The sequence below is a fragment of the Oncorhynchus masou genome, chromosome 25, assembly GCF_036934945.1.
Source record: "Oncorhynchus masou masou isolate Uvic2021 chromosome 25, UVic_Omas_1.1, whole genome shotgun sequence".
Taxonomy (NCBI): Eukaryota; Metazoa; Chordata; class Actinopteri; order Salmoniformes; family Salmonidae; genus Oncorhynchus; species Oncorhynchus masou.
The window spans coordinates 24,418,886-24,441,929 of NC_088236.1; the positions used below are offsets into that span (position 1 = coordinate 24,418,886).

A 23,044-nucleotide genomic window follows, 5' to 3' on the forward strand; every position below is an offset into this window, starting at 1 on the left:
GAGTTGGGCATCTCCGGCGCGGCCCACGCTTGGATTGCGTCCTACCTGACAGGTCGCTCCTACCAGGTGGCGTGGCGAGAATCTGTCTCCTCGCCACGCGCTCTCACCACTGGTGTCCCCCAGGGCTCTGTTCTAGGCCCTCTCCTATTCTCGCTATACACCAAGTCACTTGGCTCTGTCATAACCTCACATGGTCTCTCCTATCATTGCTATGCAGACGACACACAATTAATCTTCTCCTTTCCCCCTTCTGATGACCAGGTGGCGAATCGCATCTCTGCATGTCTGGCAGACATATCAGTGTGGATGACGGATCACCACCTCAAGCTGAACCTCGGCAAGACGGAGCTGCTCTTCCTCCCGGGGAAGGACTGCCCGTTCCATGACCTCGCCATCACGGTTGACAACTCCGTTGTGTCGTCCTCCCAGAGCGCTAAGAACCTTGGCGTGATCCTGGACAACACCCTGTCGTTCTCAACCAACATCATGGCGGTGGCCCGTTCCTGTAGGTTCATGCTCTACAACATCCGCAGAGTACGACCCTGCCTCACACAGGAAGCGGCGCAGGTCCTAATCCAGGCACTTGTCATTTCCCGTCTGGATTACTGCAACTCGCTGTTGGCTGGGCTCCCTGCCTGTGCCATTAAACCCCTACAACTCATCCAGAACGCCGCAGCCCGTCTGGTGTTCAACCTTCCCAAGTTCTCTCACGTCACCCCGCTCCTCCGCTCTCTCCACTGGCTTCCAGTTGAAGCTCGCATCCGCTACAAGACCATGGTGCTTGCCTACGGAGCTGTGAGGGGAACGGCACCGCAGTACCTCCAGGCTCTGATCAGGCCCTACACCCAAGCAAGGGCACTGCGTTCATCCACCTCTGGCCTGCTCGCCTCCCTACCATTGAGGAAGTACAGTTCCCGCTCAGCCCAGTCAAAACTGTTCGCTGCTCTGGCCCCCCAATGGTGGAACAAACTCCCTCACGACGCCAGGACAGCGGAGTCAATCACCACCTTCCGGAGACACCTGAAACCCCACCTCTTCAAGGAATACCTAGGATAAGATAAGTAATCCTTCTCACCCCCCCCCCCTTAATGATTTAGATGCACTATTGTAAAGTGGCTGTTCCACTGGATGTCAGAAGGTGAATTCACCAATTTGTAAGTCGCTCTGGATAAGAGCGTCTGCTAAATGACTTAAATGTAAATGTAAATGTAAATTGACTCAAATGATGTCAATTAGCCTATCAGAAGCTTCCAAAGTCATGACATAATTTTCTGGAATTTTCCAAGCTGTTTAAAGGTACAGTCAACTTAGTGTATGTATACTTCTGACCCACGGGAATTGTGATACAGTGAATTGTAAGTGAAATAATCTGTAAACAATTATTAGAAACTGGTATTTGGCGAGTTTCACCCATTCATCTCTGCAGATCCTCTCATGCTCGGTCAGGTTGGATGGGGAGCGTTGCTGCACAGCTATTTTCAGCTATATAAGGCTGTAACGTTACAAAATATGGAAAAAGTCAGCAGGTCTGAATCCTTTCTGAATGCACTGTATGCTGAAAGGGCAGGTGGTTCTATTGTTAAATAGCCAAATCAAGTAGTCACAGGAATCAGGACTAATAAAGCCAACACAACTGCCTGTTTTACAAACAGTAGGCCTACCACATGAATGGGCATTCATACAATTTCATTGCAGGCTGACATTGTAGGTTATACCCCAGTGATCAATGACGTCTTTTTTTATCCTGTCCGGACCGCCCCTATTTTTTTGTGTCGTCCAGACTGGTCGTCATTTTTTGGGGATGTAGTCTGGACCGGCTTTCAACCAAATTATAAATGTCTATGATTGGTTCAGATTTTTTTCATTTATCTTACTGGGACTATTCTAGATTTGCAGGGGTATGGGAGGGGATTTTTTTTTTGCCTTGCTTAGGGCCGCAGAACGGCCAGGACCAGGCTTGGCTGTTTCCAAATATTGCAATAAAGATATCTTACAATATGGGTATTGCATATGTCAATATTACAATTAATTGTGCAGCCTAATGTGATTTGTTATTGTCATGGTTCATTCCCTATAATAATTCAAGGAACTGTCTAGGCCAGACAATACAAATAGAGCCATTCTCTTCAGACAAATTGATAAGCAGTAATATTGAATTAGATAATAGATCTTATTAGTTATATAAAAACAAATATTTAAATATTTTCCGATTTTTATTTTCTTCTACATATTATGTCACACTTATGTTGTGGATGGTGTTTTCGATCAACTAAGAACTTGTAATGTGTCTGTCTCTGTCTGCAGCTTCCTTGGCCGAGGTCTGCCATCTCAGATGATGGGAATGGGATGAACATCAATGCCCCTTGGGTACTGGAAGGGGGCCCACTGTGGCCCCTGCTCTTCCTCCTGGCCCCATCCTGTCTTCGCTGATTCCCCTCTTCCCCACCCAAAGAGGCCCACATGGCTCCAGGTAGATGTCCAACTGAGGGAGAACTTAAAATGGAGGCCACCTGGTAAGTACAATCCATATAGTAACTAAATACCAGTATTGGTCAAACCATGTTCTGAAAACATATATTGTTATGAAGTAAATTATGTTGTTATTGTTGCTATAAATGACTTTACTTTTGTTGAAGGCAATCAAATGATGAGGCAGAAATGTATTTGTATACAGTGAGCTCCAAAACTATTGGGACAGTGACCATTATTGTTGTTGTTTTGGCTCTTTACTCCAGCACTTTGGACTTGAAAATGTTCCAAGGACTATAAGGTAGGCTTGGGCGCTATCCAGATTTCTATATTGTCATACCGTCCTTCTCTTATCCCGGAATTTACGGTATTAACAGCATAGCAGACAAGGGGGCGCTAAAAGTGCAAGAAAAGCCTATATTACTAGAATGTTATTACCAGAATGCTATTACCAGAATGCTATTACCAGAATGCAAACTAAATTAGTACAAACTAAAAGCTCAATTCTAATGAGTGAAAACGAACAAACTAATTGCAAAGACAGGCAAATCCAGCTCATAAAGTTATACAAGGATGGCTAGTAGCTACCGAATGTCGTTTTTGGTAATTGGACACTTACAAGAGAAATTGTGCAAATAAAGAAAGGTGTAATGCATGCAATTTCTAAAGGAAGTCACAAACTCGATGTAGTCGAGGGGTCCTGTGTGGCTCAGTCGGTAGAGCATGGCGCTTGCAACGCCAAGCGTCGTGGGTTCGTTTCCCACTGGGGCCACCCATATGCAGTAGTGGCCCCAGCCGACTTGTAAGTCGCTTTGGACAAAAGCGTCTGCTAAATGGGATATATTATTATTATTAGTCATTCCGTGCTATGACTATGGGACCAAATACTTTACTTTTTACTATAATATACATAAGTGAATTTGTCCCAACACTTTTGGTCCCCTAAAATGGGGGTACTATGTACAAACTGTGCTGTCATTTCTAAAACGGTCCACCCGATATGGATGAAAATACCCTCAATTCCAAAGTGCTGGAGTACAGAGCCAAAACAACAACAACATGTGTCACTGTCCCAATACTGTTGGAGCTCATTATATTATGAATTGTGTGTTTTATGACTGTTAGACCTTGTCATTGAATGGTTATTTTCTCCTTTTTCAGTAAACCATTGCCAAAGATTGGTGCCAAAGGAGTAACATTGCACATAGGCTCAAACCATATCACCATTGGCTGCAGAAACGAGGCAGTCTATCAGTACCATGTCACTTTCACATAAGTACATGTATTAGGGACAAAAAGAGCAACAATCCTGTGAAAAATATCTGCTGTAGAAATAACAATGCAGCCTTCATTAGGGCACATCATAGCAAAACATTTTACAACAGAAAACAATGGTTCTTATTGGACAGGTTCAGGTAGTCCCTCCCTGTTTACAGTATGTTGTCTTCCATTTGGTCTCAAAAAAATACACCCCAGTGCAGCAATATGAGCCGCTAATGGTCCACCACCAATTGATCTTTTTACATTTTGAGAAATTGGAGGTGGTTTTTTTTAAAGGCCTGCGGTCTACCTATGAGAGACGTTCTCTGGGGGAAAACCTGCCCTAAGTGCAGCCATGTCGTCTGAATTTAGCTAATCTCCCCTTGTTCTCTTCATGGAGTCATCTATTGTGCTCGTTTGATAGCTTCAAGCAAAAACAATTGCTTTCTTGAGATGCCTCAAATGTTTTACACATGAGACCAGACTTTTTGAAACGGTCAATTTCCCTCTAAATCCTAACAAGCTTTTTCACTGAAGTAGCTAATTTTACAAATCAAATATATAAACCCCAAAAAGCCTGGCTGGCTACAGCAAATGTTAAATTTGTCTGGTTAGACGAGACATTAGTGTTCTCTCACTGTGTGTTGTCAAGGTTAATGAGGATCCTGGGACTGAAGCATGTGGGCGGAATCATTATGTTCCAAAAGCGCAGTCATACTTGGGAACATCGGGAAGGAATTCAAATTGTCCACAGACTGAGAAATTATACTCCAACTGAAATCTCTAGGATAATAGCAGCTGACTCAAGCCACTTGGTTTCCATCTTCATATTCTAGGCTGCAGGTGTGGCCAGGTTACTCAATGTGCAGAATGCACACTGGCAGAAGCCTGTACCTCCAGGTGGATGTGTCCAAAAGGTGCTATGAAACGACTCCGTCCTTGACTGCATGTGAGTTCAACCTAACCACTTAGAAGAATGGTTACATTACGTCACTGACTAACTTGTCTAGTACTCTAAAATATGCATGATAAATCTGTTCTCTGGACAGGTATTTTGAGGTGTACACTGAGTGTACAAAACATGAAGGACACCTGCTCTTTCCATGACAGACTGACGAGGTGAATCCAGGTGAAAACTATGATCCTTATTGATGTCACCTTACTTGTCCCATTGAGGGTGAATCGGTAAGACAAAGATTTAAGTGCCTTTGAACGTGGTATGGTAGTAGGTACCAGGCGCACCAGTTTGTGCCAAGATCTGCAATGCTGCTGGGTTTTTCCACACTCAACAGTTTTCCATGTTTATCAAGAATGGTCCACGACCCAATGGACATCCAGCCAACTTAACACAACTGTGGGGTGCAAGTCAATATTAAGGTGTTCTTAATGTTTGGTATACTCAGTGTAGATACATACACATCGTGTTTATACCCACGTGGTGCACTGTCTACTATAGTTCATACTAATTTAAAACACTTTTTTGCCATAGATATTTGCAAATAGCATTTCCACTGATACACTCATATTTCAACAAATATTGACAAGTTCTCACAGAAAGTGCATCAGCCTGCTCATAGAGATTTGGACACAGAGTATGCCTCAACCACTTCAAAACAACCTCAGGGACTTGTGAGACTGAGGGGTTGTCTAGTCTTGGTCAATAAAGGGCCATATGCTGGGAAACAATTGGGCTAACTTGCAGGGCCTTTAGTGGTGTCCTTTTGACCCCTCTGCATCCCAGGAAAGTGATCTACCAGAAAAGCAGGGAGAGCTTCTGGGATGAGTGCACCAAAGAGCTGATCGGCAGCATTGTCATCACCCGCTAGAACAACCACACCTACCGCATCCCTCAAAGTTTCCTTCAACATGGCCGACTACAGGTAAGGCCGGGTCTGAAGTTGCCCATTCATTCAATCTCAAGCGGGCAACTAATCTATGTTTTTGAACAGAGCCGTGTGTGTTATTCAAGTGTATTTCCTATGTGTGTATTACAACCTTTTTCCTGTAATATGAACAGCAAAAACTACGGCATCACCATAAAAGATATGGCCCAACCCATTCTTATCCATCCACCCAAAAAGAGGTCCAAGCAAGGGGGAAAGATACAAATATTCCGCAGGACACGTTTGCTGACGCTAACACACCCAACAACCCTGAAACAGAAGGCCACGTTATGGGGCGAGTCAGTGTTGGGATTAATCTCAACATACTCTGTTTTCATAGCTCTTACTGATGTTCTACTATCACACATGCTTTATAAATAGTCGTTTTGAGTTTCTATTGAGGAGTTGGAGACATTCTTCTCCATATAGATACAATAGGTTCTATTTAATTTAGTGTTTTTATCTTACAGCACGTCATAACCGGCATGATCCTGCTTCTGCCTGAGCTCTCCTTCATGACTGGAATCCCTGACCAAATGAGAACGGACTTCCGAGCCATGACGGTAAAATCATTGGGTCAGCAATGCATTCTATTCCCTGGGGGATTTTCTGTGACATTTACATTCTGTGACATCCACAGTCCATGAAGGCAGCACAGTGATTTTGATAACGTAGCATTTGATAACACATTAGCTGGTTACTATTGTTTTCTTTCAAATGTTGTGCTTACTTGAGTTTTCCTGCCTCAATTAAATAAATTGAATAATCCAAAAATTGTACACCATAAACCCAGCTGGCAATCCAGACAGGCTGAATGTAGTGCTCTAAGTATTGGGGATGGAGAAACAAATACTATTTGAACCCAGACACGTCAGAGATTAAATGGGAAGGGCAAAGTCAGAGTAATTATATTGTTATAGAATGAAAGTGACGGTTTAACCGTCCCAGGACCTGACAATGCACATCAATGTGAGTGAGTAGTGAGCAGCACACCCACTCCCTGAAGCAGCTCCTGAAGAACACCAACCCAGAGGCCCAGATGGAGTTGGCACACTGGGGGCTGGAGATCAGCCAAGACATCCTGGTGGTGAGGATACACACAGCACAGTTAAAAAATCAACGTTTGATGGAAATTTGTTGTGTAGCTGAAGTTGCACATAAAATGAACAGTCATTTATCTGGTGGTGAGGCTCCACACAGATCATTAGACATGCTCACTCACACATTACTCTTAAAAAATGTTTGGATGCTGGATTGTCGTTTGTGAAATCCATCAAGTGAAATGGACAGCAATAGGTCAGTCGTGTGTTAAATTAAATGCACAATTAATTAGAGCCCGACTGATATTATCTGCAGTTGTTAGCCTTTCACAGAAACATTTGTATCAGTCTTTATTCCAGCATTTAAAGCGCCGATATTGTGTACATAGAATTACGAAATACGTGTGCTCATTTGCAGTCATTTTTTATAATGTTTCAATGGTTGCCTGAAGAGGGCGCTATGAGCTGCTCATTGAACATCATTCAGCCTTTCACTCAATCTGTCCAATTTATTACCTTATCGCCTCTAAAATGTAAATAAAACACTATAAAGAGTTTATATAATGTGTCATTACATACATATTTGATGGTTTGTGTCGAATTTGAATCGGGTTGTTAGGGCATTGCTAAAGTGATCTTAAGAAGTCAACAGAGGCTTTGAGAGTCATGATCGCATGCAGTGATGATGCAAAAAATGACTAGGTATCCACCCTTACCCCGTCACTCTCCATTTATTGTTTTTAACGATGAGAAGTGCTACACCTGGTGGAGAGATTGTAAGCTGTACGTTACGGCATGACACGTCACAATGTAACGGAGGGTCAGTTTATTCAACTTTTCTCCAAAACTATAGAGCCATTACCATGTCGATCAACTCTTGAATAGAAACGTAATTCACACCCCAGATTTTGAAGTCAACACAGTCGCTACAGTCCCATTAATTTTCTTTGCAGCCTCGTTTGAATGTCGCGGTTGCGCACATTTGTACGGAATGGGGTGAGTTTAGGTTAGCTAACCAGCAATGTAATTAAGCTCTATCTTGCCAGAAAGGTAGTTAGCCTAGCTAGCTAGCAAGCAATCTGTGCTACATATGTGCAAACACTGGACTGGCGCCAAAGTCAACACTGACTCATCCTTCATACAAAAATAACACTGTTACTGTCTAGGGCTATTATGTTAGTGGGCTTAGTTAGTTGGCGCAGTGTTCATGTTGTCATGCTGAGTCACGTGGTTGCTAAGCTTATCGTCAAGCAATCCCTCAAAATCAGGGTATGAATCGAGAAACCAGCCTATTTTCCATTAAAGTACGTAATGTAACAATTTCAAAGCTATGAGATATTACAGAGAACAAGTTAATTGTCTCAAATCTCTGAAAATATTTACGTTTTACTTGTTGACGAAATTCATGCTAATGTTGTTGTTTTGTGTTATGAACTTGAGTGAAGACCCAAACGCGGTTTTAACAGAAAACAGAGTTCTTTAATAAAAAACAGGAATGGCATAAATCCTCTTCCAACGTAGTCAATGGAACAAAAGAACGTAGTATAATGCAGGTTGCACCTGCCATGCAGACTCCGACAGGACAGGACAAGGTGGAAGCAAACGAGACGACAGCTTGCTTCTGGCATCAAAAAACACAAACAAGAATCAGACACTGAAAGTAGCAGGAACAGAGAAAGAAATAGAGACCTAATCAGAGGGGGAAGAGAGAACAGGTGGGGAAAGAGAGAATGAGCTAGTTAGGGGAAATGTAGAACAGCTGAGGGATGAGAGACAGAGAAGGTAACCTAAAAAGACCAGCAGAGAGAGAGATGAAGAGAAAGGACAGGAACAGACATAACAAGACATGACAGTACCCCCCCACTCACCGAGCGCCTCCTGGCGCACTCGAGAGGAAACCTGGCGGCAACGGAGGAAATCATCGATCAGCGAACGGTCCAGCACGTCCCGAGAGGGAACCCAACTCCTCTCCTCAGGACCGTACCCCTCCCAATCCACTAGGTACTGATGACCACGGCCCCGAGGGCGCATGTCCAAAATCTTACGAACCCTGTAGATGGGTGCGCCCTCGACAAGGATGGGGGGGGAGGGATGAGCGGGGGCGCGAAGAACGGGCTTAACACAGGAGACATGGAAGACCGGGTGAACGCGACGAAGATAGCGCGGGAGAAGAAGTCGCACTGCGACAGGATTAATGACCTGGGAAATACGGAACGGACCAATGAACCGCGGGGCCAACTTGCGAGAAGCTGTCTTAAGGGGAAGGTTCTGAGTGGAGAGCCATACTCTCTGACCGCAACAATATCTAGGACTCTTGGTCCTACGCTTATTAGCGGCCCTCACAGTCTGCGCCCTATTACGGCAAAGTGCCGACCTGACCCCCTTCCAGGTGCGCTCGCAACGCTGGACAAAAGCCTGAGCGGAGGGGACGCAGGACTCGGCGAGCTGAGATGAGAACAGCGGAGGCTGGTACCCGAGGCTACACTGAAAAGGGGATAGACCGGTAGCAGACGAGGGAAGCGAGTTGTGGGCGTACTCTGCCCAGGGGAGCTGTTCTGACCAAGACGCAGGGTTACGAAAAGAAAGACTGCGTAAAATGCGACCAACAGTCTGATTGGCCCGTTCGGCTTGACCGTTAGACTGGGGATGAAAGCCGGACGAGAGACTGACGGAAGCCCCAATCAAACGGCAAAACTCCCTCCAAAATTGAGACGTGAACTGCGGGCCTCTGTCGGAAACGACGTCAGACGGAAGGCCATGAATTCGGAAAACATTCTCGATAATGATCTGAGCCGTCTCCTTAGCAGAAGGGAGCTTATCGAGAGGAATGAAATGAGCCGCCTTAGAGAATCTATCGACAACTGTAAGAATAACTGTCTTCCCCGCTGATGAAGGCAGTCCGGTGATAAAATCTAAAGCGATGTGAGACCACGGTCGAGAGGGAATGGGAAGCGGTCTGAGACGGCCGGCAGGAGGAGAGTTCCCAGATTTAGTCTGCGCGCAGACCGAACAAGCGACAAATCGACGCGCGTCACGTTCCCGAGTGGGCCACCAGAAACGCTGGCGAATGGAAGCGAGCGTACCCCGAACGCCGGGGTGGCCGGCTAACTTGGCAGAGTGGGCCCACTGAAGAACGGCCGGACGAGTAGGAACGGGAACGAACAGAAGGTTCCTAGGGCAAGCTCGCGGCGACGGAGTGTGAGCGAGTGCTTGCTTTACCTGCCTCTCAATTCCCCAGACAGTCAACCCGACAACACGCCCCTCAGGGAGAATCCCATCGGGGTCGGTGGAGACCTCAGAAGAACTGAAGAGACGAGATAAAGCATCAGGTTTGGTGTTTTTGAGCCCGGACGATAAGAAATAACAAACTCGAAACGAGCGAAAAACAGAGCCCAACGAGCCTGACGCGCATTAAGTCGTTTGGCTGAACGGATGTACTCAAGGTTCCTATGGTCAGTCCAAACGACAAAAGGAACGGTCGCCCCCTCCAACCACTGTCGCCATTCGCCTAGGGCTAAGCGGATGGCGAGCAGTTCGCGATTACCAACATCATAGTTACGTTCTGACGGCGATAAGCGATGAGAGAAAACGCGCAAGGATGGACCTTGCCGTCAGAGAGAGAGCGCTGAGAAAGAATGGCTCCCACGCCCACCTCTGACGCGTCAACCTCAACAACAAACTGTCTAGAGATGTCAGGTGTAACAAGAATAGGAGCGGATGTAAAACGATTCTTAAGAAGATCAAAAGCTCCCTGGGCGGAAACGGACCACTTAAAGCACGTCTTAACAGAAGTAAGGGCTGTGAGAGGAGCTGCCACCTGACCGAAATTACGGATGAAACGACGGTAGAAATTAGCGAAGCCCAGAAAGCGCTGCAGCTCGACGCGTGACTTAGGAACGGGCCAATCAATGACAGCCTGGACCTTAGCGGGATCCATCTTAATGCCCTCAGCGGAAATAACGGAACCGAGAAAAGGGACAGAGGTGGCATGAAAAGTGCACTTCTCAGCCTTCACATAAAGACAGTTCTCCAAAAGGCGCTGGAGGACGCGTCGCACGTGCTGAACATGAATCGAGAGAGACGGTGAAAAAATCAGGATATCATCCATGTAAACGAAAACAAAAATGTTCAGCATGTCTCTCAGGACGTCGTTAACTAGTGCCTGAAAGACAGCTGGAGCGTTAACGAGGCCGAAAGGAAGAACCCGGTATTCAAAGTGCCCTAACGGAGTGTTAAACGCCGTCTTCCACTCGTCCCCCTCCCTGATGCGCACGAGATGGTAGGCGTTACGAAGGTCCAATTTGGTGAAAAACCTGGCTCCCTGCAGGATCTCGAAGGCTGAAGACATAAGAGGAAGCGGATAACGATTCTTAACTGTTATGTCATTCAGCCCTCGATAATCCACGCATGGGCGCAGGGACCCGTCCTTCTTCTGAACAAAAAAGAACCCCGCGCCGGCGGGGAGGAGGAGGAGACTATGGTACCGGCGTCGAGCGAAACCGACAAATAATCCTCGAGAGCCTTACGTTCGGGAGCCGACAGAGAGTATAATCTACCCCGGGGGAGTAGTTCCCGGAAGGAGATCAATACTACAGTCATACGACCGGTGTGGAGGGAGAAGTGGCCTTGGAACGACTGAACACCGTGCGCAGATCGTGATACTCCTCCGGCACCCCTGTCAAATCGCCAGGCTCCTCCTGTGAAGAAGAGACAGAGGAAACAGGAGGGATAGCAGACATTAAACAGGTTACATGACAAGAAACATTCCAGGATAGGATAGTATTACTAGACCAATTAATAGAAGGGTTATGGCGCACTAGCCAGGGATGACCCAAAACAACAGGTGTAAAAGGTGAACGAAAAATTAAAAAAGAAATGGTTTCGCTATGATTACCAGAGACAGTGAGGGTTAAAGGCAGCGTCTCACGCTGAATCTTGGGGAGAGAACTACCATCTAAAGCGAACAAGGCCCTGGGCTCCCTAACTGTCTGAGAGGAATGTCATGTTCCCGAGCCCAGGTCTCGTCCATAAAACAGCCCTCCGCCCCAGAGTCTATCAAGGCACTGCAGGAAGCAGATGAACCGGGCCAGCGGAGATGGACCGGAAAGGTAGTGCGTGATCCAGAAGGAGAGGCCTGAGTAGTTGCGCTCACCAGTAGCCCTCCTCTTACTGATGAGCTCTGGCCCTTTACTGGACATGAGGTGACAAAATGACCAGCGGAGCCGCAGTAGAGACAGAGGCGATTGGTGATTCTCCGTTCCCTCTCCTTGGCCGAGATGCGAATACCCCCAGCTGCATAGGCTCAGCATCCGAGCCGGCGGGGAGGGTGGCAGTGATGCGGCAGGTGGCAGTGATGTGGAGAGGGGAGCAACGGAGAACGTGAGCTCCTTTCCACGAGCTCGGCGACGAAGATCAAACCGTCGCTCTATGCGAATAGCGAGAGCTATTAAGGAGTCCAGACTGGAAGGAACCTCCCGGGAGAGGATCTCATCCTTAACCTCGACGTGGAGACCCTCCAGAAAACGAGCGAGCAAAGCCGGCTCGTTCCAGTCACTAGAGGCAGCGAGAGTGCGAAACTCAATAGAATAATCCGTTATGGATCTATTCCCCTGACATAGGGAAGACAGGGCCCTGGAAGCCTCCTCGCCAAAAACAGAACGGTCAAAAACCCGTATCATCTCCTCCTTAAAGTCCTGATACTGGTTAATACACTCAGCCCTCGCCTCCCAGACTGCCGTGCCCCACTCACGCGCCCGTCCGGTAAGGAGAGAAATGACGTAGGCGATGCGGGCTGCGCTCCTGGAGTAAGTGTTGGGCTGGAGAGAGAACACCACATCACACTGAGTGAGGAATGAGCGGCACTCAGTGGGCTCCCCAGAGTAACACGGCGGGTTGTTGATCCTGGGCTCCGGAGACTCGGAAACCCTGGAAGTGGGCGGTGGATCGAGGTGGAGTTGGTGAACCCGTCTTGTGAGGTCGGAGACTTGGACGGCCAGGGTCTCAACGGCATGTTGAGCAGCAGACAATTCCTCCTCGTGTCTGCCTAGCATCGCTCCCTGGATCTCGACGGCGGAGTGAAAAGGGTCCGGAGCCGCTGGGTCCATTCTTGGTCTGATTCTTCTGTTATGAACTTGAGTGAAGACCCAAACGCGGTTTTAACAGAAAACAGAGTTCTTTAATAAAAAACAGGAATGGCATAAATCCTCTTCCAACGTAGTCAATGGAACAAAAGAACGTAGTATAATGCAGGTTGCACCTGCCATGCAGACTCCGACAGGACAGGACAAGGTGGAAGCAAACGAGACGACAGCTTGCTTCTGGCATCAAAAAACACAAACAAGAATCAGACACTGAAAGTAGCAGGAACAGAGAAAGAAATAGAGACCTAATCAGAGGGGAAGAGAGAACAGGTGGGGAAAGAGAGAATGAGCTAGTTAGGGGAAATGTAGAACAGCTGAGGGATGAGAGACAGAGAAGGTAACCTAAAAAGACCAGCAGAGAGAGAATGAAGAGAAAGGACAGGAACAGACATAACAAGACATGACAGTTTTGAGCTGGCGCACAATTGACTCCCATACATTCCCATGAAGGACAGCTCTTCTTGTCCTAGAATCGCCCAGAATGCACCATGCGGTCCATTGGCAATGCATGGGAACATACACATTGGGAACGATTCCAATGGAGTTTACAATCACCTGAAAATTATCTCTGAACAAGCTCTCATTGCACGGTTGTCATAAATTGTTTCTTTACATGATATTTGACTGTTGTAAAGCACTGTAGTATAGTCTTAAAATCTGGGGAGGGGCCAGCTGAGTATGTTAAACGCTCTACAACAAAACTTTCTTAGTGTCCAACAAGCTTTTTCTGCCCTTAACCTTGAACACCTCCAAAACAAAGGTCATATGGTTTGGTAAGAAGAATCTCCCCACAGGTGTGATTACTACCACTGAGGGTATAGAGCTTGAGGTAGTCACCTCATACAAGTACTTGGGAGTATGGCTAGACAGTACACTGTCCTTCTCTCAACACATATCAAAGCTGCAGGCTAAAGTTAAATCTAGACTTGGTTTCCTTTATCGTAATCGCTCCTCTTTCACCCCAGGTGCCAAACTAACACTGATTCAGATGACCATCCTACCCATGCTAGATTACGGGAAGTAATTTATAGATCAGCGGGTAAGAGTGCTCTCTAGCGGCTAGATGTTCTTTACCATTCGGCCATCACTGCACTCTACAATCGTCTTTAAATTGGTAATCTCTGTATACCCGTCGCAAGACCCACTGGTGGATGCTTATTTATTAAACCCTCTTAGGCCTCATTCCCCCTTATCTGAGATATCTACTGCAGCCCTTATCCTCCACATACAACACCCGTTCTGCCAGACATATTCTGTTAAAGTTCCCCAAGGCACACACATCCTTGAGAGTTGTGGTTACTTCATGTGATGTATTGTTGTCTCTACCTTCTTACCCTTTGATGTTGTCTGTGCCCAATAATGTTTTGACCATGTTTTGTGCTGTGGCCATGCTGTCATGTGTTGCTGCCATGCTGTCATCAAATCAAATTTATTTATATAGCCCTTCGTACATCAGCTGATATCTCAAAGTGTTGTACAGAAACCCAGCCTAAAACCCCAAACAGCAAGCAATGCAGGTGTAGAAGCATGGTGGCTAGGAAAACTCCCTAGAAAGGCCAAAACCTAGGAAGAAACCTAGAGAGGAACCAGGCTATGTGGGGTTGCCAGTCCTCTTCTGGCTGTGCCGGGTGGAGATTATAACAGAACATGGCCAAGATGGTCAAATGTTCATAAATGACCAGCATGGTCAAATAATAATAATCACAGGCAGAACAGTTGAAACTGGAGCAGCAGCACGGCCAGGTGGACTGGCGACAGCAAGGACTCATCATGTCAGGTAGTCCTGAGGCATGGTCCTAGGGTTCAGGTCCTCCGAGAGAGAGAAAGAAAGAGAGAATCAGAGAGAGCAAACTTAAGTTCACACAGGACACCGGAAAGGACAGGAGAAGTACTCCAGATATAACAAACTGACCCTAGCCCCCAGAAGGGGTCAGGAGACACTGTGGCCCCATCCGATGACACCCCCTGACATGGCCAAACAGGAAGGATATAACCCCACCCACTTTGCCAAAGCACAGCCCCCACACCACTAGAGGGATATCTTCAACCACCAACTTACCATCCTGAGACAAGGCTGAGTATAGCCCACAAAGATCTCCGCCACGGCACAACCCAAGGGGGGGCGCCAACCCAGACAGGAAGATCACATCAGTGACTCAACCCACTCAATTGACGCACCCCTCCTAGGGACGGTATGAAAGAGCCCCAGTAAGCCAGTGACTCAGCCCCTGTAATAGGGTTAGAGGCAGAGAATCCCAGTGGAAAGAGGGGAACCGGCCAGGCAGAGACAGCAAGGGCGGTTCGTTGCTCCAGAGCCTTTCCGTTCACCTTCACACTCCTGGGCCAGACTACACCCAATCATATGACCCCCCTGAAGAGATGAGCATTCAGTAAAGACTTAAAGGTTGAGACCAAGTTTGCATCTCTCACAGGTAGGCAGACCATTCCATAAAAATGGAGCTCTATAGAAGAAAGCCCTGCCTCCAGCTGTTTGCTTAGAAATTCTAAGGACAATTAGGAGGCCTGCGTCTTGTGACCGTAGCGTACGTGTAGGTATGTACGGCAGGACCAAATCAGAGAGATAGGTAGGAGCAAGACCATGTAATGCTTTGTAGGTTAGCAGTAAAACCTTGAAATCAGCCCTTGCTTTGACAGGAAGCCAGTGTAGGGAGGCTAGCACTCGAGTAATATGATCAAATTTTTGGGTTCTAGTCAGGATTCTAGCAGCCGTATTTAGCACGAACTGAAGTTTATTTAGTGCATTATCCGGGTAACCGGAAAGTAGAGCATTGCAGTAGTCTAACCTAGAAGTGACAAAAGCATGGATTAATTTTTCTGCATCATTTTTGGACAGAAAGTTTCAGATTTTTGCAATGTTACGTAGATGGGGAAAAAAGCTGTCCTTGAAACAGTCTTGATATGTTCTTCATGTGTTGCTGCCATGCTGTCATGTGTTGCGGCCATGCTGTCATGTGTTGCGGCCATGCTGTCATGTGTTGCTGTCATGTGTTGCGGCCATGCTGTCATGTGTTGCTGCCATGCTGTCATGTGTTGCTGTCATGTGTTGCTGCCATGCTGTCATGTGTTGCGGCCATGCTGTCATGTGTTGCTGTCATGTGTTGCTGCCATGCTGTCATGTGTTGCTGCCATGCTGTCATGTGTTGCTGTCATGTGTGTGGCATGCTGTCAAATTTGTTGCTATATGCTATGTTGTCATCTTAAATACATCGTATCTCTCATGTAGTGTTGTGGTGATGTGTGTTTTAATAAAAAGCAGTTTCAATTTTCAGGTTAGAAGCATGGTGGCTTCAGGAAAACTTCTAGCATTCTTATCTAAGAAACCTAGAGGAATCCAGTATGTTTTACCTAAGTCCTTTTTTTAATATGTTTTGTGGATTTATAACAGAACATGGCCAAGATGTTCAAATGTAAACCATAAATGACCAGCATGGTCAAATTGTAATATTTAGTTAAGAAATCATCATTTGGAGTATCAGTTAATCCTTTTGAAGCACAATGCAAGGAGTCATCATGTTTAGGTCCAGTCCTGAAAATACATGGTCCTAGGGTTCAGGTCCTCCCTAAAATCAAATCGACCCAAAAATCAGAGAGAGCAAACTTAATTCAGCATGTTTAGGTTTGTTAGGTACTCCTGTATAACAAAGCTGACCAACAGCTCCCAGGGGCCACGTTGAAGCACTGTTTAGCTTTCGAAAAATAACTTAGAACAAACGGCTTTTCCTTTAAGGATTAACCCCACCCACATATGTCAGAGTCACAGCCCCCACACCACTAGATATCTTCCCACCAACTTTTTTACCATCCTGGGATGATCTTGATTTATTACAAACCGGCCCGCAGACACAGCAAGGGGGCGCCAGCCCAGACAGGAAGATTTTACACACCAATGACTACATCCCCACAATGCAACGGTGACGCACCCCTCCTAGGCGGCTTCATTTCAGAGCCCCATTAAGCCAGTGACTCAGCCCCTGTAAAATTAACTTTCAGAGAATCCCATGGAAAATGGCAAAACGGAAGGTGGACACTGAGAACCGGGGTTTCAAACAAGGTGGGAGTCGAGCCTATGTTCACCTTCAGGTCCTGGAAAACCTGTGTGTCTTCATATGACCCCCTGAAGAGATGAGCATTCAGAAAGAGTATAATCTGAGACGACATTATGAAACGAAACACGCGGACAAAAACAAGAATATGACCCCCCTGTGGACATGGAACAAAGGCTAAAAATGGAGCTCTTAAAGAAAGCCTCAAATCTCTCAGCTGTTTGTTCAAAATTCCAAATCACAAGGCCAGGCTGCTGTCAAGGCCAGTTTTATTTTGGCAGAAGGACCAAATCAGAGATTTACGGAGGATTTCAAAAAACCATGATTAAAGTTTGTAGGTTTGCCCAGAAAAACCTTTTTAAATGTGAGTTGCTTTGAAACACCATTGTAGAGAGGCTAGACCAGTTGTGATCAAATCTTTGGGTTCTAGTCAGGAAAAGATTTCATTGCATATTCCTTGGCTGTGGATGAACTGAAGTTTATTTAGTGCTTTTCATCCGGGAAGTAGACTCAGCCTAGTCGTGACAGAAGGACAAAAGCATGGATTAATTTTTCTGCATCATGCATGGCACAACTAAGGGCATGATTTGTATGAAAGGTTCAAGATGTGTAAATGAGATGGAGCTGCCTTGGGAAAAAGCTGTCCTTTGAAACAGTCTTGATATGTTCTTCATGTGTTGCTGCCATGCTGTCATGGTTGCTGCCATGCTGTCATGTGTTGCTGTCATGTGAGCGGCCATGCTGTCATGTGTTCTGCCATGCTGTCATCTGTTGCTGTCATGTGTTGGAGCATGCTGTCATGTGTTGCTCAATGCTGTCAACTTTATCAGAGCCATGCTGTCATGTGTTCAAGGCTTTCTGGATAAGAGCGTCTGCTAAATGACAAATGGTGTAAATTAAATGTGTATCACACATGCTGTTATGTGCTGCTGCCATGCTGTCATGTGTGCTTCAAAGATGTTGTCATCTTAGGTATCTCGTTATGTAGTTTGTGGTGATGGTGTTTTAATAAAAACTGCAGTTTCAGATTTACTTTGAGATAAGTTTAATTCATTCAGCCCTTCAATGCAAAACAACTTGCAGCTGCCATATGTCAAATCTGTATGTTTTACCTAAGGTATTTTTATTTAAACTTTATATGTTTTGTATTTATAGAGGATATAGTTGCTTTTCCCAGCTGCCAGACCATGTAAACCACAAATAAAATGTTCTTAAAGTTGTAATATTTAGTTAAGAAATCATCATTTGGAGTATCAGTTAATCTTTTGAGGCACAATGTTGAAAATTGTATGATTTTTGAATTCCATTAAAAATACATATTGGTAATAGGTCACTATTGCTTTAAAATCACTAATGGAATAAATTTGTTAGGTTTTCCAATAGCTATGTTTAGGTTTGTTAGGCTCGTCATTTAAAAAAGCCAATGAACATTCAACAGTCCCAGGGGCCACGTTGAAGCTGAGTTTAGCTTTCGAAAAATAACTTAGAACAAACGGCTTTTCCTTTAAAGTTTAACCACAAGAGGATGTCATGAATTGTCTCAAAGCTGCTTTTAAAAGTTGAGTAATAAAATACATTCCCAAGAGTAAATCTCAGTTGATAAACATTTAGCAGTGACCTGCAGGCAGCTCCTAATGGGTTATATAATAGTTCAAGTCTTCTAAAATTCCTGCCGAGTTAAATGGACTCAAGGGTAAAGAATATTTAACGTGCTCTTACTACTTTGATTGAGGTCAGAGTATGTATCCACTACTCTCCGGTTTTACAAGCACCTGTAAAAGGACTTTTTCTTCTTTTTTCTCCCCCCTTGAGATGTTCCATGCATACAGGCTCACATACCTGTCTTTGTGTAACTATAAAAAGTACGTACTATGAACTATTCTGTTGGTTCATCTAGGTTACAGGAAGAATTCTTCCCCTGGAGACCGTCTGTCTACAGTCAGCATCCTTTGTCACCGAAGCTGATGTCAGCTGGTCCAGGGAGGTTGTCAGGGATGCTTCAATCAGCTATGTGAGTCACCGGGTCAAAGGGTCAAGTACAGCCCACTGATGTCAGGGGAATGACTAACTTATTATAGCTTGGGCGACATTATGATTGCATCCTATAGCACTGACCTTAGTTCCTTTGTCTTGTCTTTGTTTTAGTATGGTCAGGCCGTGAGTTGGGTAGGCAGTCTTGTGTGTTTTTCTATGCTGGGGTTTTGAGTTCAGCCTAGTATGGTTCTCAATCAGAGGCAGCTGTCAATCGTTGTCCCTGATTGAGAATCATACTTCGGTAGCCTGGGTTTCACTTTTGCAGTGTGGGTGTTTGGTCCACACAGTACTTTTTCGGTTTTCGTTCATTCACTTTATTGTTTTGTATTTCAGTGTTCAGTTCGTTTCATTAAATATTACATCATGAATACTTACCACGCTGGGCTTTGGTCCGATCCTTGATCCACCTCTGAATGCCGTTACAATAGCGACGATAATTGACAGCCATCATCAATCGTGATGCCACAAAAGATGGTCATAGCCTATATTTTCAGTAAATGTGTCAGCAGGGTTTCTGTTTGGCCTATTACCTGGAGAAAATTTTTGTTTCAATAATAATATTTTAATTTCTCAATCATTATCATAAAAATCTGAATTCAAATTATAATCTTAAAGTTAAATGTCCACTAGTGTGAGATCACCAGCCTCTGCCATATGGACACATTGATACACTGTGATCCATTGGTGGCTAAAGAAATGGACGCATAGAACTCATGGCCTATTTAAGCAATAAGGCACTGGGGGGTGTGGTGTATGGCCAATATACCATGGCTAAGGGCTGTTCTTATGCACGATGCATTGCGGAGTGCCTGGACACAATCCTTTGCCATGGTATATTGGCCATATACCACAAGCCCCAGAGGTGCCTCATTGCTATTATAAACTGGTTACCAATGTAATTAGAACAGTAAAAAAGCAATACCTGTAGTATATGGTGTGATATACCACAGCTGTCAGTCAATCAGCTTTCACAGCTCAAACCACCCAGTTTATAAAAGGCCAATCACTTCCATTGCTCTTTCACACCTAAGATTGGTGATTATTGGAAAGGTTTTTCAAATAGCTTACTATGAGGAACTATAGTTTAACTCTATTCACAATGGATATAAAAACACTTTCTTACATTTTCATGCGGCAGGCCAGGTAGGCGGTCAATTGGGTCTAGTTATTGTTGTTGTTTTAGACCTACCTAAAGGTTTATGGCAAGAAACAACAGCAAGTTGACCTTTTTTGGTTTAAGAAGTCTTTGGAGTGGAGAGACAATATTGCCTGCTTTACAGGAAACATGTTCAGACTCAGTGCTTGTTGCACAGATACACAGGTCTTTTCTGGGCGAAGTTGGCCATGACTGGTAAGTGACATTATCCGCTCCACCTCGCCAGGAGGGTTATAGTCTCCTCCGATGGCATCTGCATTGAGGTAGGCTGTGAGCTCTGCGCTGGACCACTGCAGTCTGTTTTGGTGTTGATTACGGATATTTACGCCCAACTCGGGACTAAGTAAGGACATTTAATGTCCTATGCAGCCACTTAAAAATATATATTGAAGAAAAATAAACTGAAATCAGTCTGGCTTTGGACAAAAATAGTTCACTACATAGAGTGAATCTGACTGCTATATTCTCCTCTGGCCTGTTATGTTTGTCTATCAGATCCACATGAACTGCTGGGCCATATTCTACCTGCTTTGCTGAGCAGGCAGAGGAGCTAGTGTCCTGTAAATGTTTTTGTGAAAAAAAGTTCAGCCCAAAGTGCAGTTGGTGGTATGCATCATGACAGGCAACAGAGACGACCTCTACTGCACCATCAAGAAGCTCTACTGCGCCATCAAGAAGCTCTACTGCGCCATAAAGAAGCTCTACTGCTCCATAAAGAAGCTCTACTGCGCCATCAAGAAGCTCTACTGCGCCATCAAGAAGCTCTACTGTGCCATCAAGAAGCTCTACTGCGCCATCAAGAAGCTCTACTGCGCCATCAAGAAGATCTACTGAATCCAGAGTCCAGTGCCCTCTCAGGTTGATACGGCCACATCTCCAGACAATTCAGTATTCATCTTCATTTAGTCAGGATAGTCTACTCGGCAACACACAACATACAATAAGCAAAAGTAAATAACATGGATGGGTGCCAGCACTATTTTGCTGAGCCTTCACCTCAGGTCCTATCAGAATACTGAAGGGTTCAGGGGAAAAGGCAAGGAACCAGAATTTAGGAACCACAAAATATCCAGGTTTTCATGAGCACACAAAAATTAGTCAATTGCTTGTTTAGCCTAATGCAAAGGTTCATCTAAAATATATCTAAAAGTTGAATTAAAAAATGTATATTAATCTCTTCGGCTTTGTAGGCCATCAACATCCGGGCTATTTCCCAACCCCAAAAGCTGAGAAGCGATGCCCAGAAAATCCTGCTGCAGATGAACTGCAAACTGGGGGGAGAACTGTGGACATCCCTCTGTTTGGTATTATATTCTTTACTGGTAAAGTAGGACTCCCGAGTGGTGCAGCCGTCTAAGGCACTGTATCACAAACGGCCGTGATTAGGAGTCACATAGGACGGCGCACAATTTGCCCAGTCTACCCCGGGTTTGGCCGGGGTAGACTGTCATTGTAAATAAGAATTTGTTCTTAACTGACTTGCCTAGTTAAATAAAGGTTACATAAAAAAAGTTTTGGCTGATGTTGACCATTCCAAGTTTGGGTGTAGATATGTATTGTGTCCACCAGATGGAGACAGTGGGTTGATGAATCCAGAGAGACATGCAAGTCAGAATTAAAGCTTTGTATAACAAAGAGAGAAATGGGATCTAGTTAGTTGCACAACTGAATGCATTCAACCAAAATGTTTCTTTCGCACAAAAACCTTACTTTGTAGTGGACAACAAACATTTACCCAAGGTGACGTGAATGGGATGATATAAAACAAGTAGAGTTTAATACAGCATAATTACATTTTCAGTATGCAGTCTGAATATGTAAGGTGATTTGTTTAGTTATTTTTCTGAAGTCAGCTATTTTAAAATGTACCTGCCACTTAATAGTTCTGGTGAAGGTGGGGCGCCTCATGCTACCCTTTGGGAGTCTAGAGTAGAGGAGTGATGTGAACAGAATGACACTTGATTTTGGTGGGAGATACAGGGTTACCCGGGAGAAGAGGGATTTATTATTAGGATGGAACATTTGTAAAATACTGGGAAATTATTCAACCCTAGTCCAAATAGGGCTATTGACTTATATGTTACTCCAATATATATATATATATATCATTCTAAAGCATATTAATGTCTGGACTAAAGGGATACTACATTAAAGGGATACTTCGAGACTAGCATGCTTCTAGATAACACAATGACTGGAAGTTTATGGGTAACACTAGTTTGCATTGGCTTGCAAAAGTACCTATAACTTATAACATACTGGACACAGAGACATAAACAGAGGGTAGTGCGTACGGCCCAGTACATCACTGGGGCTAAGCTGCCTGCCATCCAGGACCTCTACATCAGGCGGTGTCTGAGGAAGGCCCTACAAATTGTAAAAGACCCCAGCCACCCCAGTCATAGACTGTTCTCTCTACTACCGCATGGCAAGCGGTACTGGAGTGCCAAGTCTAGGACAAAAAGGCTTCTCAACAGTTTTTACCCCGAAGCCATAAGACTCCTGAACAGGTAATCAAATGGCTACCCGGACTGTTTGCATTGTGTACCACAACCCCCCCACCGCAAACACACTTTTGACCTGCTACTCTCTGTTTATCATATATGCATAGTCACTTTAACTATACATTCATGTACATACTGCCTCATTTGGGCCGACCAACCAGTGCTCCCGCACATTGGCTATCTGCATTGTGTCCCACCCACCACCCGCCAACCCCTCTTTTACGCTACTGCTACTCTCTGTTCATCATATATACATAGTCACTTTAACCATATCTACATGTACATAGTACCTCAATCAGCTTGACTAACCGGTGTCTGTATGTAGCCTCGCTACTTTTAAAGCCTCGCTACTGTATATAGCCTGTCTTTTTACTGTTGTTTTATTTCTTTACTTACCTATTGTTCACCGAACACCTTTTTTGCACTATTGGTTAGAGCCTGTAAAAAAGCATTTCACTGTAAGGTTTTCAAATTGATCAATTTAAAATGATAAA

At 45.0% G+C, this 23,044-nt stretch overlaps 1 pseudogene; it reads left to right on the forward strand.

Annotated features, from left to right (window-relative positions):
• The first annotated feature begins 2,499 nt into the window (after positions 1 to 2,499).
• Positions 2,500 to 21,377, forward strand: LOC135513605 (piwi-like protein 2; annotated as a pseudogene).
• Positions 21,378 to 23,044: the final 1,667 nt, after the last annotated feature.